The 15,559-nt window shown below is 41.1% G+C and overlaps 1 protein-coding gene across 7 annotated transcripts in view; it reads left to right on the top strand.

Moving 5' to 3' along the window:
• The window catches only part of ADAMTSL3 (ADAMTS like 3), a 338,323-nt gene that overhangs the window by 2,053 nt on the left and 320,711 nt on the right, over positions 1 to 15,559 (top strand). The gene's annotated exons all lie outside the window — the stretch shown is intronic.

Raw genomic sequence — 15,559 nt, 5'->3', positions numbered from 1 at the left:
TCATTTCAGACTAGAATGGCTGTCTGCATGTGCCCAGTAGAGGCTGGGTTGCTGGAGACTGGGACAGATTAATGGGCAGAGCCAGATTCTGGCCCCAGCTAAGCCACTAAATAAATATTCTGAGTTTACGTCTATCATCACATATCCTACTGTTTTATCCCGCACTCCTCTCTTTAGACTTCTGCTGTCTTTTCCAACCAACTTGGGAGGACCTGGCTCATGCATTGTATCTTTATTTGTCTATGGGATAGACTAAAACAAAGGAGTGAGGCTAGCATTGCCTAAGAGACATCAGGGAGTAATGGAGACAGTGGCAAAGTGCAGAACGCCTACTCCATCTATTAAGAGCAGCCTCTACTCAATTCCATCTGATCATTACTAAGTGGAGACTCAAGCTCAGGATTGCCAGATCTTATTTTTCAAAACAGCTGGATCATCTCAATTTCTTACAAAATTTCCCAGTTTTTAAAGCATTGAAAGGCAGATAAATATGTTTGCAGCCTGGATTCAGCCAAGCTGTTTGCAGCTCCGGATCTAAAGGCAGGGCACATCTTAGTATTGTGTCCCATGGGCTGCAGCTAGCCCCATACAGTGTCTTGTGTGAACTAGAACAATCCCTTCCTGCAGACATAACTTCTCAGATACATGGCTTGGTGGCCTGCGTACACTCAGGGTCTAGCAAGGGACTCGTCATTTAAGGGCTTAAATGTCTGTTAAGTAAGCATGCATGCATGAATGAAGATATATACCTGGGATAAATGAATCAGATTTCTCTGCCTCTTGTTTCACTTTCTTGGACTTAGCGTCTCTAAGGCCTCTCTCGGCTCCAATGCCCTGTGAATTCTGTGACGTACAAAGAACTGGTCAGCAAGGTACATCTTCTCGCCATTATCCCATTTTATTGATGTTATTCCATAATCATATTAATAGAGCTCTTTTTTTTAGAAAGTCTTATCAGAATGATTTTCATGTTCTCTGGCCAGTGAGATGACTGTTGAATTAAAAGGGTAGAGACTTGTTTCTGTCTCATCAGCAGATCTGAAACAGGCTTTGAGAGCTTCAGAGATCTGTTCCTGATCAAATGGGGCTAAGGCTTCAAGGCACAGTGTTTCATTTTGTCTTCTTTCACCCTGTAAAATTTAAATGTGCTTTGAGGCAGTCTGTTGACCTTTGGCCAAGGGCAGTGTTTGCCCAGCTTGAATCACTCACTGACCTCTTTTGGATTTTTCCATATCTGTATGCCTGTGGCAGTGCTGTTTCCATGTATCGAGGCAGTGTGCATAGAAGGTCATAAAAGGAGATTTCAGACCAGCGGTCTTCATCGCTCACGCCACCCACCGTTCGAATCCCAGCTCTACTGCTTCATCACTGTGTCACGCAAACATCTCTGCATCGCATCTCAGTTTTCTCATTTTTACAGACTTGATAATATTAGTATAGACCTCAGAATTGTTTGGAGGAGTTAATCCATTGTGAAATGGAAGAAAGTGAAAAACCAAACTAAACAGCGTCTGGCACGTAGTAAGTGTACAATAAATGTCAGCATTCTGCTGTTGGTGCTGCTTGTCAGCATTAGAAGCTTGAAGCAAGTGCAGTGCCTGTGTTTTCTGGTGTGGAGCCTGTAGGGGGCACTCAAGAGGTATCAGCTGTGGCGAGCCTGATCTCCGGGAGGTGTGGGTGGGCGTGGCTAGGGCAGTCTCACCATAGGCCCTGAGAGAAGGTTCTGATGAAGCGTAGTAGGTCAGCTCTGGGGCCCTGTCCATGGCTTGGACACTCTCTTTTTTTTTTTTTCTAGAGTCAGCCTGGATTTGACTCAAAGCTGCCTGACTCAAAGCTGGTGTTCGGGTGGATCTTAAGGTGTTCTGTAGGGTCCACCCTTGCTTCGTAAGTGCTGCCACCAGGTGGTTGGTAGAAAACTAATAGATTTGTGAGGCACTAATAACAAATAGATTTTCTTTCTTTTTTTTTCCTTCCTTCCTTCCTTCCCTCCCTCCCTCTCTCTCTCCCCCCTCCCTCCCTCCCTCCCTCCATCCCTCCCTTCCTTCCTTCTTCTTTTTGACACGGTTTCACTCTGTTGCCACACTGGAGTGTAGTGGCACGATCTTGGCTCACTGCAACCTCTGCCTCCCAGGTTCAAGTGATTCTTGTGCTCAGTCTCTGAGTAGCTGGGACTACAGGCACACACCACCACACCCAGCTAATTTTTGTATTACTAGTAGAGATGAAGTTTTGCCATGTTGACCAGACTGGCCTCGAACTCCTGACCTCAAGTGATCTGCCCACCTCGGCCTCCCAACGTGCTGGGATTACAGATGTGAGCCACTGCGCCCGACCACAAATATATTTTCTTTACTGAATCAGTTAAAATGTAAACTCACTGCCCACAAATACTTGTGATAGATTGCAGAATAAGGTATGAAGCTGGCAGCTCCTTGTTTTCTAACTCATTCTTGACCATTCCTGGAGTTGCTCACTGTCTCTCTCACCCAGGCAGCTGAAGCGGCCTCCCTTCTTCCTGTCTCACAGGCCCTGGAAGCTTCCTGTTGCTCCAGCCTTCTCCTTAGGGACCTGATTTTCCCAGAGAAGATAGCAGCTGCTGTTCCTACTCTCTCTTCCAGCCTGGAATATTTGAGAGCTTTTCAAACTTTATCCTGAACACCTTGAAGATGAGTCCTATGTTGACTGTCCCCTGAATTACTGCCCCTTGTTATTTGGTGGAGCTGCCAGGCTAAGAGTGTGGATATCCTTGGGATGTGTGATAGGATGACAGCCCCCAGATATGTCCGTGTCTTAATCCCTGGAACTCGTAAGTATTCCCTTATATGGCAAAAAGGACTTGGCAGATGTGATTAAGAATCTTGAAATGGGGAGACTATCCTGGATTATACAATCACAACAGTCCTTATGAGAGAGCCACAGGAGAGTTAGAGGCAGAGGAAATAGAAGATGCTACCATGGAAGCCAGAGACTGGAAGAATGTAGCCAGGAGCTAAGGCATGGCAGCAATCTCTAGAAGTTGGAAGAGGTAAGGGATGGATTTTCTGTTCAAGTCTTCAGATGTAACTGGCTGTAGTGACACCTTGATTTTAGTCCTATAAAAATGCATTTCAGATTTCTGACCTCTGGAACTGTAAAAGAATAAACTTGTATTGTCTTAAGACCTACATTTGTGGTAATTTGTTACAGCACCAAGAGGAACTAACACAGGATGTCAGAGGTGGGCTTTGAATCTTGACCTCCTTGCTGCTGCTAACACAGGCATCCCTTCTTCACCTCCTGGCACAATCATAGGTGCTGAGAGAGGCTGGCAAAGTCACAGAATTGACATGAGGACAAAAGAAGTGCCATTTGAGTGTTGGTGGCTTAGCTCAGGCCTCTTATTCACCTTCTACAACAATCTCACATTCCATAGCAATCTCACCATCCAAGTTCCCCGATTATCCCTGCTATTGCTATCACCCTTGATCATGTCAATCATGGACAGTGGAGGATGGGATCCTAAGGAAGGCAGTCCTGGGTCAGGGTTCAGGGAACTGTCTCTGTGGATAAATCAGCTCAAGGTGGCCCTGACTCTGACGTGGGGCATAATTCCTTTTAGGTCAGCCTAGATTTGGCTGGGTTTGGCCGCTCGACAAGTCATAGCTTTGTGTCTGAGTGTTGCCCCATATTGGTTGATCTGGGAGACTGGGGCCTCTGAAAGACAGATTTATTGAGAAGTCTCATTTCAGTAAGGTATAAATATGGAGTCAATCATTGGTCTAGCCATGCCTTGTGAAATCGCCTTTTTCCATCCCTTAATGGAATCTAGGAAGATTCAATTTTGGTTATTAACCGTTCAGTTCATTTAAAGTTTTGATTCTCAACTTGATTTAAATCTTGTCTCCCTTTCCCATAGTCTGGGCTTGACAAATGGCTTCAGGTACCTGAAGTTGCACAGGGCCCTTTTCCCCCTACCATGGAATGGTAAGGGTGTGGTGGGGACTGGTTCTGAAATACTTCTTCTTTTTACTTCTTCTAGATCCAGCTTTCCAAGGGTAGAAAACAAGGAGAGGGGAAGGGGAGAAGGGCAGTTACCTCTTTACTTAACTGGATGCCTCTCTCTGGTAGTTGTCACTGCTGCTCCAGCTCTCTCTCAACCCTCTGCCATCTGGGTAGCAGATGTGAGTTCTTCAGAGGGCTCCACGAGACACTTCCTGCAGCAGGTAGTCCAGCTCCAGCTTGCCACTTGCTGCTGGAGTCTTCTCACCTAGCAGACAGCCTTACTGGACAGAGTGTTGGCTGGAGAGCTCAAACCCAGCTCCCTTTGGTGTAGTCCACCTGACACATAGGAAATGCATGCATCTTACTGTGCCAGACAGTGGGAAGATGGAATGCTTCAATGCTGCCTCCTCTCTTTGTCCTGCCAACAACCTTCAGTTCTCCTTTCCTTGCTCTGACAGACCCAGGGAGAGATCAGCAGGCCCACGGCCTAAGCAGTTGTCCATCTGCGGAGTGGACAGCCATTCTCTCCTTGCAGGTACCCCCCATCTCTATGGGTATTTCTCTTTTTTGTCATTTTCATTTGTAATGGCTGTGTTCCATTGTTCTTACAGATATACCATAATGCCATAAATGGCATAACGTGTTATTTAAACACATTTTTTTTTATTGAATGTCTAGGTTGCTTCCTGGATGTTTTGTTCACTTGTGTTTACCATCAGACACCTGAAATGAACATCTTATGCTCACATCTTTGCTCACTTGTTCGAGTAGTTCCTTTGAATAATCCTTTCTTAGTGTGCTGTGCTTTGCTACACACTTGATACACACTGTGGCCTTCCTCCCTTCACCCTGTTTCAGTTCTGCGCAGAGCTTTTCCAGCACTCTAGGTTTTATGTCATAAGTGTGCTTCCCGTGACCTTGTCCTCCACAGTGATTTTGGATCAGTATTCCAGTCTGTGTTGATACTGGTGATGGAGTCTGAGCAGGCAAATCTTGGGTTGTCCTGGATGCAGGCTCTATTTTATTACCAAGTTGCCCTGAAGCCTGAAAATCTGCAAGACAGAATCATTTGCTAGATCCAGTGAGAATCCAGTCGGAGAATAAATGGGAGCACTCTCCTTGTGTTTCACCCGTGATCCCTGCACTCCTTTTTCTCTTTCTACCTCTCTGTCCTTTCAATCTCACTCTTCTTTGGCTCCTCTATGACTTTTTAAAAATGCTCCTCAATTCCAGAGCTCTGCCTTTGCCCTCCCCTCTCTCCCTCCACATGCTCTCCCAGGCAGCCTCCATCTCTCCAGAGACTCCTGCCTGGGGGTTACCACGTGGAGACCCAGGTCTCATGATGATGCAGTCTCTCAAATGTAAACTTTTGAGGTTTTCTTCAAATAGCATTATATATACCGAAAAGATAAAAAGTTGTCCATTATTTTACATTAACTGTTAAATGTAAACATTAAAAATAAACACAATCTTGACAACTCTGCTTTGGGTTTTCTTCTTTCTTTCTTCCTTTTTTTTAAACTCAAGGGCTCCTCCAAAATGGAAGAGGCTCAGCACCTCAGAGAGGTTTCTGTTTGCCTCTTCAATGAGTTGCAGACCAATATATTCATGAGCTACCTTGCACCAGACAGTTCCTTGGTGGTGTCAAGCACAGTGCTTCTCAAACCAAAATCCTTATCTCTCACTGCACTCTCTTGCTGTGCCTAGATTCTCCATCAGCCGGCCATTTGAGCCAGATCCTGGCATCGCTGTAGATAGCTTCTTATTTATTTCCCCTGCCCTGTACCCATTCAGCAACTAACTCCCATTTGTCCTGTCTCAGAAATGTCTTTTAAATGTTTCCTCCTCTCAGTTTCCATTGATGCTGTGTGTTTGAAGAGTAGGGACATGGCAGCATGGAGTATGAGATAAGGATGAACAAAGATAGTGTGTGTCTGGGCACAGTGGCTCATACCTATGATCCAAGCACTTTGGGATACCAAGGCAGGGAGATTAGTTGAGGCCAGAGCTTGAGATCAGGTTGGAAAACATAGCAAGACCTCATGCCTATCAAAAAATTTAAAAGCCAGGTATGATACCTGTGCTTGTAGTCCCAGCTACTCGGGAGGCTGAGGTAGGAGGGTTGCTTAAGCCCAGGCAATTCGTGGCTACCCTGGGGATGACCTTGAAGAGCATGTAAAGGACTTTACTCAGTTGGTAACGTGGAGTCCTGTGGTTGCTGATCAGGAGGTGGTGAAGGCACCATTAAGACACCATTGGACCACTGGGGACACACTTATCAGTAAAAGATAATTGGGAGCCCACTTCCAGGCAGGCAATGATGAGACCTTAAACTCAGTTTTCAAGAGCAAACTGGGTGGAGAGTTAGTTGTAGACAAGAGGACATGAGCGTGGGGATGATGTTAGAACCTGAAGAAGTAGAACTTGGTAAGTGATTACATGGAATTGAGATAGAGATTCCTTCAGGTTCCGAACAAGTGTTAGGGACACATGAAGGTGGAACTTCACCCTGATCTTGGGAAATAATTGGTTGCATTTGAAAGAGTAGTTTGGGGGAAATACATGGAGTCCTCACTTTGGGGGAAGGTGAGGTGCTGAATAAAGGAAGTGTATATTACTCTTTGGGAAAGAAACAGGGTCATTAGAGAGGTTTTCCTTAGCAGAGTGTACTTCAGTATATTTGTGCTCCAAAAGGAAAGCAGCCAGGAGAAAGAAAGAGATTGAAGATAGAAGAGGAAAAAACCAATTACATGTAATTGTTTCCTAACAGAAAAAACGTAGGCAGTATTCTTCCATTGCATTACTAATGGATCTTAAAGCATCAAGGCTAAAATCTTATGGAAACCACATTTCAAGGTTTATGATTCTGATTGCTTTCAGTTTATTTTTACAAAGATGCTAATTTCCATAAATAGCATGGAAACATAAAGCAGTTTCCTCTCCAAGTATTTCATGCAATTACTTTCTGGAATTTGTCAGCACTGAACAGCTCCAGCCAACGTATGCTATAAATTATTGTGGTCAAATACTCAGAAATGCTTTTATTCTCCAAGCCTTCATCTACAAATAAAATGGCATTTTATTTTGAAAATAATTTAAAAACAAGGAAGAGTAACTATTTTACTAATAAAAGAACATTTATTTACAGTATTAAGGGGCTCTAAATTCTCTTCACTCTCTTTTGAAATTACCTTTTTAAAAAAATTTAGAAACATAACACCTCTTCATTATAAAAATGTAGAAAACACAGGAAGGGACAATGATGAAAATTAGCATTACCTTTAATTCTACTAATTGTTAGGATTTTGTTGTATATATTTCCAATATTATTCTTAGAATATTAACATATATGTATCTTTTAAACAGTGACCATACTCTATTTTGAGAACTATTTAAAAAAATTTAACATTGTAAGGAATATTTTTACGTCAGTAAATATTTTCCTATAATAATATTAAATGTATTCCTGATGTTACATCGTTTGGATGTGTCATGTTTTATTAACCAATTCTTCGCTACTGAGCATTGAAATGTATTCAAAGAAATGATTGTTAAGGCATAATTTTGGGTCAAAAAGTTTGTGAAATTTTAAGACCTTTAATATACTACAAATTGTCTTTTAGAAAATTCCATTAATGTCTATGCTTACCTTGCAATAATTGGCACTATAAGATTAAGGAAATTTTATTAGTAAGAGATTATTAAAAATACTTTTGGGCCATTCGTAGTACTGTTTTTTTTTGTGTATTGTCTTGTTAAGGCATTGGAAATGGAATAACAGGACTAGGTGCAATGGTCACACCTGTAATCCCAGCACTTTAAGAGGCTGAGGTAGAAGGATTGCTTGAGCCCAGGAGTTCAAAACTGGTCTGTGCAATATAGGGAGACCCCCATCCCTACAAAAGATAAAGATAAATTATCTGGGTGTGGTAGTATGCACCCTTGGGCCCAGCTACTTGGGAGGCTGAAGCAAGAGGATCACTTGAACTTGGGAGGCTGAGGCTGCAGTGAGCTCTGATTGTGCCACTGCTCTCCAGCCTGGGTGACAGAGTGAGATGCTGTCTCAAAAAAAAAAAAAAAAAAAAGAAATAGACAAATAAATTTTCATCTTTATATGTATGCCCATTTTTCTATGAGAATCTTACTAATTTGTAAGTACTCTTTATGTACAGAGTATTAATTTTTGTTTTATATTGCAAAGAATTTTCCCATTTTGTCATTTATATTTTATTTTTGTTTATGTTTTGATATATTGACATTAAAAACTGTAAGTAGTCTACTCTAGGAGTCTTTTAAGTTTTGAACTTTCTACCTTTGTCATGCTCAGAAGTAACTTCATGTTTGGAGAAAATGTATAGACATCTATATTGTCACCTAGTCTTATATTTCTTTTTAAATATTTAAAACTTTATTTTAGAATATATTTAGTCAGTTAATCTTTTGGTCTTTTCCTGTGCTGATTCATACTTTTAAAGTTATAGTAATGTGTTGTAATGTGTTGGTATCCACTAAGGCAAGACCTCCCTTTTTTTAATTGTAGTTTTGACCAGTCTAGGTCTTTAAATTTTTGATCACATTCCAGTAACAAAAAATTCTGTTGTTTTAAATGGCATGTGGCATAATAGAGGAGTAACAAAAGTTTCTTCTCTTAACACTGTGTAAAACAAACAATAACAACAACAAAACAGTTTATCTCTGATGAAGCAAGGAAATGGTGCCAACTTCCAAACACAAATTATAGGGGAGGGAGGATCCTGAAGGCTGACATGTGTTTCCTTGGATTCTGAGCAGTAAGGATGACTGTCATAATTGTTCCTATGTAATAAACTTTTGTAAGAACAGTGAAATTGGTGGCCCTGAGTGGGACTCGGAAGAAGCAGGTGTTGTCCCCAAAAAGGCCCAGTTTGCCACCAAAAATTGCAAGATACATAGAATTGAAAGGGAACCCTTATTGACAAAAATGTTATTGTCTAAGTGTACAACATAGTCTCCTACAGAGGAAGACTGCTGGAGGTGAAGTCAGATGAAGGGGTCGGTGGGGTCATAGAGCAACCCTTTCTGTAACAAAGAGTCTGTAGGTTAGAGGCTCTCTTGAGATCTCCACTGACTTTTGAGTGCTGAAAATGAGAGGAAGATAGGACTCCAGAGAAAAGAAAATGACATATTTAGTGTTATTTTCTAAAACACTAGGAAATAGAGTTTTAGACGATTTAGTTTTATTTTAGTGCCTACTAGAAACTGTAGGCAGTATTCCTCCGTTGCATGGATATTACTAATGGATCTTAAAGCACCAAACAGTAAACACTAAAACAGAATGAAAGTTAGGGACTACTCTATTCATTTTCTGTCTCATACCCCATGTCCTCTTTATGCTGTTCTTCAGCAAACAGCTGGCCCCACTAGAAACAACAAAAATAAGTGCCATGGAATAAACAGTTGGGAACATGCTAGACAAAATATGCACCCAACAAGATGAAATGTAAAAACCAAAAATACACAAATGGTGAAAGGAAAATGATGACAAAGGAGACCTAACATATGTATAGTTAATATTTTTGAAAATGAGAACAGAAAAATATTCCACAATATAATTAAAGAAAACTTTTCTCACTCTTTTTCTTCAGGTCTTTGTAAATATTGATTCTGTTTTTTGGCATTGAGTATTAATGAAGAGACCGCAGAGTCTATGGTCAATCTGATATTTTCTCTGTTTTTTTCTCACTTTGTCTGACACTATACTTACATGATTTCTTCCTTATTCTCAGTGTCATATTAGGACATGATATAAACAATTTTTATGTAAATTATATTTTATCTTTGTATGTGTGTGTTTCAGGAACTTTAAAAAACTGTGGTCATCAAATATGTAATGTTTTCATTTTTATTTTTGCCATTCTTTTCCTAAGCTCACTTTTCTGTGGTCTTGCAATGTTTCCTTTAAGCTCCTATTTCTACCTGAGCTTTTAAAAAGAAAGATCACGTTGTCCATAATGTATTTTTGACTGTTTTTTTTTTTGGAGTAATTTATTTAGTAATACACGTTGTTTGACTACATTTTGCTTCTGTTTCTTGCTATTTTTAAAAATTTGTGTGCATCAATCTTGTGAACATTCTGTTCTGATGGGTATTCTCTTCTTAATAGAGTCCGCTCTGTAGGTCTCCCATTCTCCTTGGACCAGGAAACTAACCAGAACATATTTCTTTTTCTTGGTAATGATAGAGATACAAAAAAACCCAAATACACATGGGTCTTTTAAGCTTCTGCTTATGTCATTTCTGCTAACATCCCACTGGCCAAAGCAACTCATACAGCTGAAGCCGTAGTCAGGGAACAGGGAAGCACCCTTACCTGCTATGAGGCCAGAGGCCGGAGCAAGTTATATGGCCTTGTCTGAAGTTCTTGGACAGGGGAGTGTGCTCCTCCCATGGAGATTTTCTTTATCTGTGTGTGTTAATAGACCCCATTCTCTGTCTACCTGTGTGTGTTTTGAGGTTGGTATCTAGTAACTGAGACACTTAGCACAACTCCCTGATTCCTGTCAACTGATGTCTATTGCAACTCTGCTCTCCTGGGATAGTATCTCCTGGGCTAAACCAACTATTGCCAATGGTGTGCAGATAAAACTATAATTCCCAGCATACTTAGTTATCAGCACTCTTCAGAGCTATCTAGATGTTCATATTCTTTCATTCCTTTGACCTAGTAACATGAGGAATCATATTAATAGGTTTCTGAATATTGAATCATCCTTGTGTACTTGGCATTAACTGTACTTGGCCATGGTATATATATATATTTTAATATTCAGCTGGATTTGGTTTGCAAATATTTTATTGAAAATTACTACATCTGTATTCAAAAGAGATGTTGGTTTGTACTATATTTTTCAGGTTTTTATATCAAGATTTTTGCTAAGCTCATAAAATGCATTGGGGTACTTTACGTAAGTTTTCCTTTTCTGGGTCTGTTTAAATTACACAGAAATAACCTTTCCTTAAAGGTTGGAAAGAATTTGCCAATAAAATAAAGAGGGCACAGAACTTTTTGGGGGCAGTACTTCCTTGACATCCTCTTTATTTTTTATATGGTTGTTGGTGTGTATGGGATTTCTCCAGATTCCTTAATCCATTTTGATCAATGTAAAATACAAAAAGATAATTTGTATTTTCCTGAAAGCCTTCTATTTCATGAAATGTTAAAATCTGGTAGGACAGCAAAGGCAAATGTTTTTTACTTTTTCAAAAAATCTTCAAGTTATTTTGCAATGACATTCTGATTTATTCTCTCTTCAGAGAATGTGGCTTTTATTTAGTTTTATTTTTTGAAATGTAGTAAGGTGCTCAATTTTACGTGTGCCCCAAGGACATTTGATAGTTGGACATTGACCATAAATTCTATTCTCTGCGTTGGAGAATATTGTTCTGCTGTCCCCAGCTTTTCTTTACTACTTCTTTCCCTCTGCTTTTTCACTCCCACACTAATTCCCATTTAGCTCTAGTGGGGAGCAATCTATCTCTTTTGCTTTCTTGACTCCCATTGGTCTGTGTCCTCAGGAGCTCTGCCACCAAATGCTTGTCTAGCTTTTTTTATAAGCAAAGATGCTTGTCTCCTTAAGAGGAATAATGGGCCTAGCTGTTGGGTAAGATTAAATGTTGCTTTCCCATTTGCTGATTTTGCCTCTGGGTTGCTTTTCAGTTTTTACGATTTTATCAATGAAGGGATATTTAACACCTTTGTATAACAAATATTTCTCTTTATTACTAAGTTGTACCATTAGTAACCTGGGTGAGTGTCTTGCTGACCGTATACTCACTAGCATTTGATATCACTAATAAAATGTTAACTCTATAGAAGCCTAGGCATTTTAAACTCTGTCACCCTTAAATCCAAATAGAAGTGGCCACCCTGGGAATCAGAGTAGGGAATTCTGAGGGTTGGTATGGTTCATTTAGGAGTACATTTTAGGCTATGTTATAAAATGGATACTCTGTGAGCCTGTAGTTTATGACAAGAGTGACCTATATACGTGAGAATGCAAAAATAAGGTGTCAATGAAGCAAGGGTGTAAATGCATAATACTCCAGGGGGTCTGGAAGATAGAATTCAAAGTGCATTTGGAAAGGAGAAAGCACTATTGGCATCTTTTTTTTAAGAATAAAAAAATTTTTTTGCGACAGAATTTCACTCTTGTTTCCCAGGATGGAGTACAGTGGTACGATCTTGGCTCACTGCAACTTCTGCCTCCCAGGTTCAAGAGATTCTCCTGTCTCAGCCTCCTGAGTAGCTGGGATTATAGACATGCACCACCATGCCTGGCTAATTTTTTGTCTTTTTAGTAGAGACAGGGTTTCATCGTGTTGGTCAGGCTGGTCTCGAACTCCTGACCTCAGATGATCCGCCTGCCACGGCCTGCCAAAGTGCTGGGATTACAGGCGTGAGCCACCGCACCCGGCTGGCATCTTTTGCTAAGGTGAAGGCAGGGCTTGTGAACAGCCTCTTCCTGCCTGTTTTGAGTATTCTCCATGAAGCTGAGGGATGACTGCCCATTTGCTGGGAGTGCAGATTGTAGACAGTAGTCGAAAGGAGCCAGCCTGAATGAGAGGGGCATGCCTGCCCTTCTGGAGGAAAGTCGCCTATTTGTTGGCAATCATTTGTAGTTATTATTCCCTCCAGTTGAGAGAGAAGAGAAAAGAGGTGTGGGATGAGCAGATGAAACAAGTCCAACACCCTTTACTATTCAAACCAAATTTCTTTCAGAGCAAACACTTCATACTTAAAATGCAGAGCATCCTTTCCATGGAATAGGGATAAATGAGACATTTGCAATGAATGCTCCCTTTTGCCATGACTTTCCAAGGGAAACAGACCTTCCCAGAGGCCGGTCAAGCCTTTGCTGGGGGCCTGAGCAGCAGCCTCAGTTCTCAGGACAGGCTTTGTGACCTTGCATCTTGGAGGTAGCCTGGTGACTCTGAGCTGACCTTGGAGCTCTCCTTCCCATCCCTGGGAGGTCCAGCACGTGGCAAGCATCATTGTTTACAGCTCCAGAGGCGGAGCACTTGTGCTGCATGCTCTGTAAACACTTTCTGGGATGCATTGGCAGCTTCCATTGTCAGAGCCAGGAAAGCATTTTGGTGCATGGAGTAGAGAAGGAATGCATGGAGTGGCAGGCGGCCATGCTCTGGCAGGCGGCCATGCTCTGGCAGGCTCTGTTCAGGCCGTTTGTGAAAGGGCTATTTACCTAGGTGGTGCCCTCTAGGTACCTGGCTGATGACTGCTGATGTTTGGTGGGTCCTTAGCAGTGTACTTAGCACCAGACACTTTAAAAGATAACAAAGCTTTTGGAGAGAGGGAGAGAAACCCAACCTATACTGTGGAATGAACTATCCACTGTTTATTATAGTGTTAATTGACAAAACAAATAGGCACACATTCATATTTGTATGACATAGAGCAACACAGATGATGTTCTGATGCTATCCTCAGTTTTTCCCCAGTGAAGCATTGGTGGGTCCCTAGAGTGTGACAGGCTAAGGTAGTGTCTCTGTCTTTGTTGGCATCGTTGCTGGTTTTTTTCTGTGTTGTCTGCTGACCCTCTCTGATGCCCTTCCCAGGACACGGAGTGCATTGAGTAAGCCTTGGCTCCCAGGATGCTTCATTGGCTAGCCCTGGGGTACTGTCCTAGATGTTAACAGTTTTTTTCCACTCTAGGAATAACCAAGGGAAGCTTGTCCTTCAAAAGACACATGGCACACAGGACATAGGCATCTTTTTTTAAGCTGTCATGTGGAAGTACTCACTGACCTCAGAGCTCTGTTTTGTAACAGGATTAGCACATAATTCTGAGATGCAATTAATGAATCCATTGACTAACAATCCCTGATAAGGTCAAGAAAGGAAGCAATCTTAAGGAAACTAATATGAGACTAGGGTTGGCAGTAGAAGTGCAAGTGGAGTCCTCATCTTTGTTCAGCATTTAGAATTCATGGCTTCTTCCCTGCTTTCTGTTTGTGTATACCGAGAACTTTTAGCTTATTTATATAAGACCTAAAATTAACAACTAGTACTATGTGCTGCCTTGATATCTGGTAAAAGTAGGAAGTCCTTGATTGTTAGGGAGAGTAGGGAAAGTAGGAGTCCTTGATTATTAGGCAGAGAAACTTAATGATAAGTTAATGATAACTTAATGATAAGTTTATCTCCCTAATCCATTCCCATGGATAAAGTCCATGGAAGAATTTTAAAATATTATAAATAGGTGTTTAATTATGTGAAATCCTTTTTTTCTGTATCAGTTTTATATCAGATATATATATATATATATATATATATTTTTTTTTTTTTTGAGCCAGAATCTCACTCCATCACCAGGTGCCAGGTTGTAGTGCAGTGGCACGACCTCAGCTCACTGCAACCTCCGCCTCCTGGGTTCAAGCAATTCTCCTGCCTCAGTCTCCCTTGTAGCTGGGACTATAGGTGCATGCCATCACGCCCAGCTAATTTTTTTGTATTTTTAGTAGAGACGGGGTTTCGCCATGTTGACCAGGATGGTCTCAATCTCTTGACCTCATGATCCGCCCACCTCAGCCTCCCAAAGTGCTGAGATTACAGATATATATATATATATTTTTTTTTTGAGACGGAGTTTCGCTCTCGTTACCCAGGCTGGAGCGCAATGGCACGATCTCGGCTCACCGCAACCTCCACCTCCTGGGTTCAGGCAATTCTCCTGCCTCAGCCTCCTGGGTAGCTGGGATTACAGGCATGCGCCACCATGCCCAGCTAATTTTTTGTATTTTTAGTAGAGACGGGGTTTCACCATGTTGACCAGGATGGTCTCGATCTCTTGACCTCATGATCCACCCGCCTCGGCCTCCCAAAGTGCTGGGATTACAGGCTTGAGCCACCGCGCCCGGCCGACAGATATTTTTTTTAATACTGTTGATATATCACATTGATTGATTTTTATGTATTGAACCAGCCTTGCATCCCTGAAATAAACTCCATTTGGTCATGGCATATCATTCTTTTTATATATATATTGCTGAATTCTATTTACTATATTTTGTTGAGAATTTTTGCATCTAAATTCATAAGAGATATTTATGTGCTGTTTTCTTTTTTTGTGTGTCCTGTCATTGTCTGGTTTTAGTACTGTCTTCATAAAATGAGTTGGAGAATGTTCTCTCTTCTGTTTTCTGAAGAGATTGGTGTTCTTTAAATGTTTGGTATAATTCTCCAGTAAAACTTGGAGATTTCATTTTTAACATGTTTTAAACTATGAACTCAGTTTCCGTAATAGTTATAGTACTATTCAGGCTCTCTATTTTATATTGGGTGAGTTTTGGTATTTTTTGTTTTTCAAGGAATGGGTCCATTTCAAATTGTTGAATTTTTTATGTAGAATTGTTTGTTGCATTTCCTTGTTATCCTTTTAATCGTTGCAGGATCTGTAGTGATATCCTTTTCATTCCTGATATTTGAAGTTCTTGTGTCTGTCCACCTCCAAATTCATGTTAAAATCCTACCCTCCAAGGTTTTGGTATCAGGAGATGGGGCCTTTGGGAGGTGATCAACTCA

Source organism: Aotus nancymaae, unplaced genomic scaffold (genome assembly GCF_030222135.1).
Source record: "Aotus nancymaae isolate 86718 unplaced genomic scaffold, 86718_ANA_hifiasm-v0.15.2.pri h1tg000064l_0, whole genome shotgun sequence".
Lineage (NCBI taxonomy): Eukaryota > Metazoa > Chordata > Mammalia > Primates > Aotidae > Aotus > Aotus nancymaae.
Note: the sequence above shows the minus strand (reverse complement) of the source record. Positions and strands in the feature narration are given on the sequence as shown.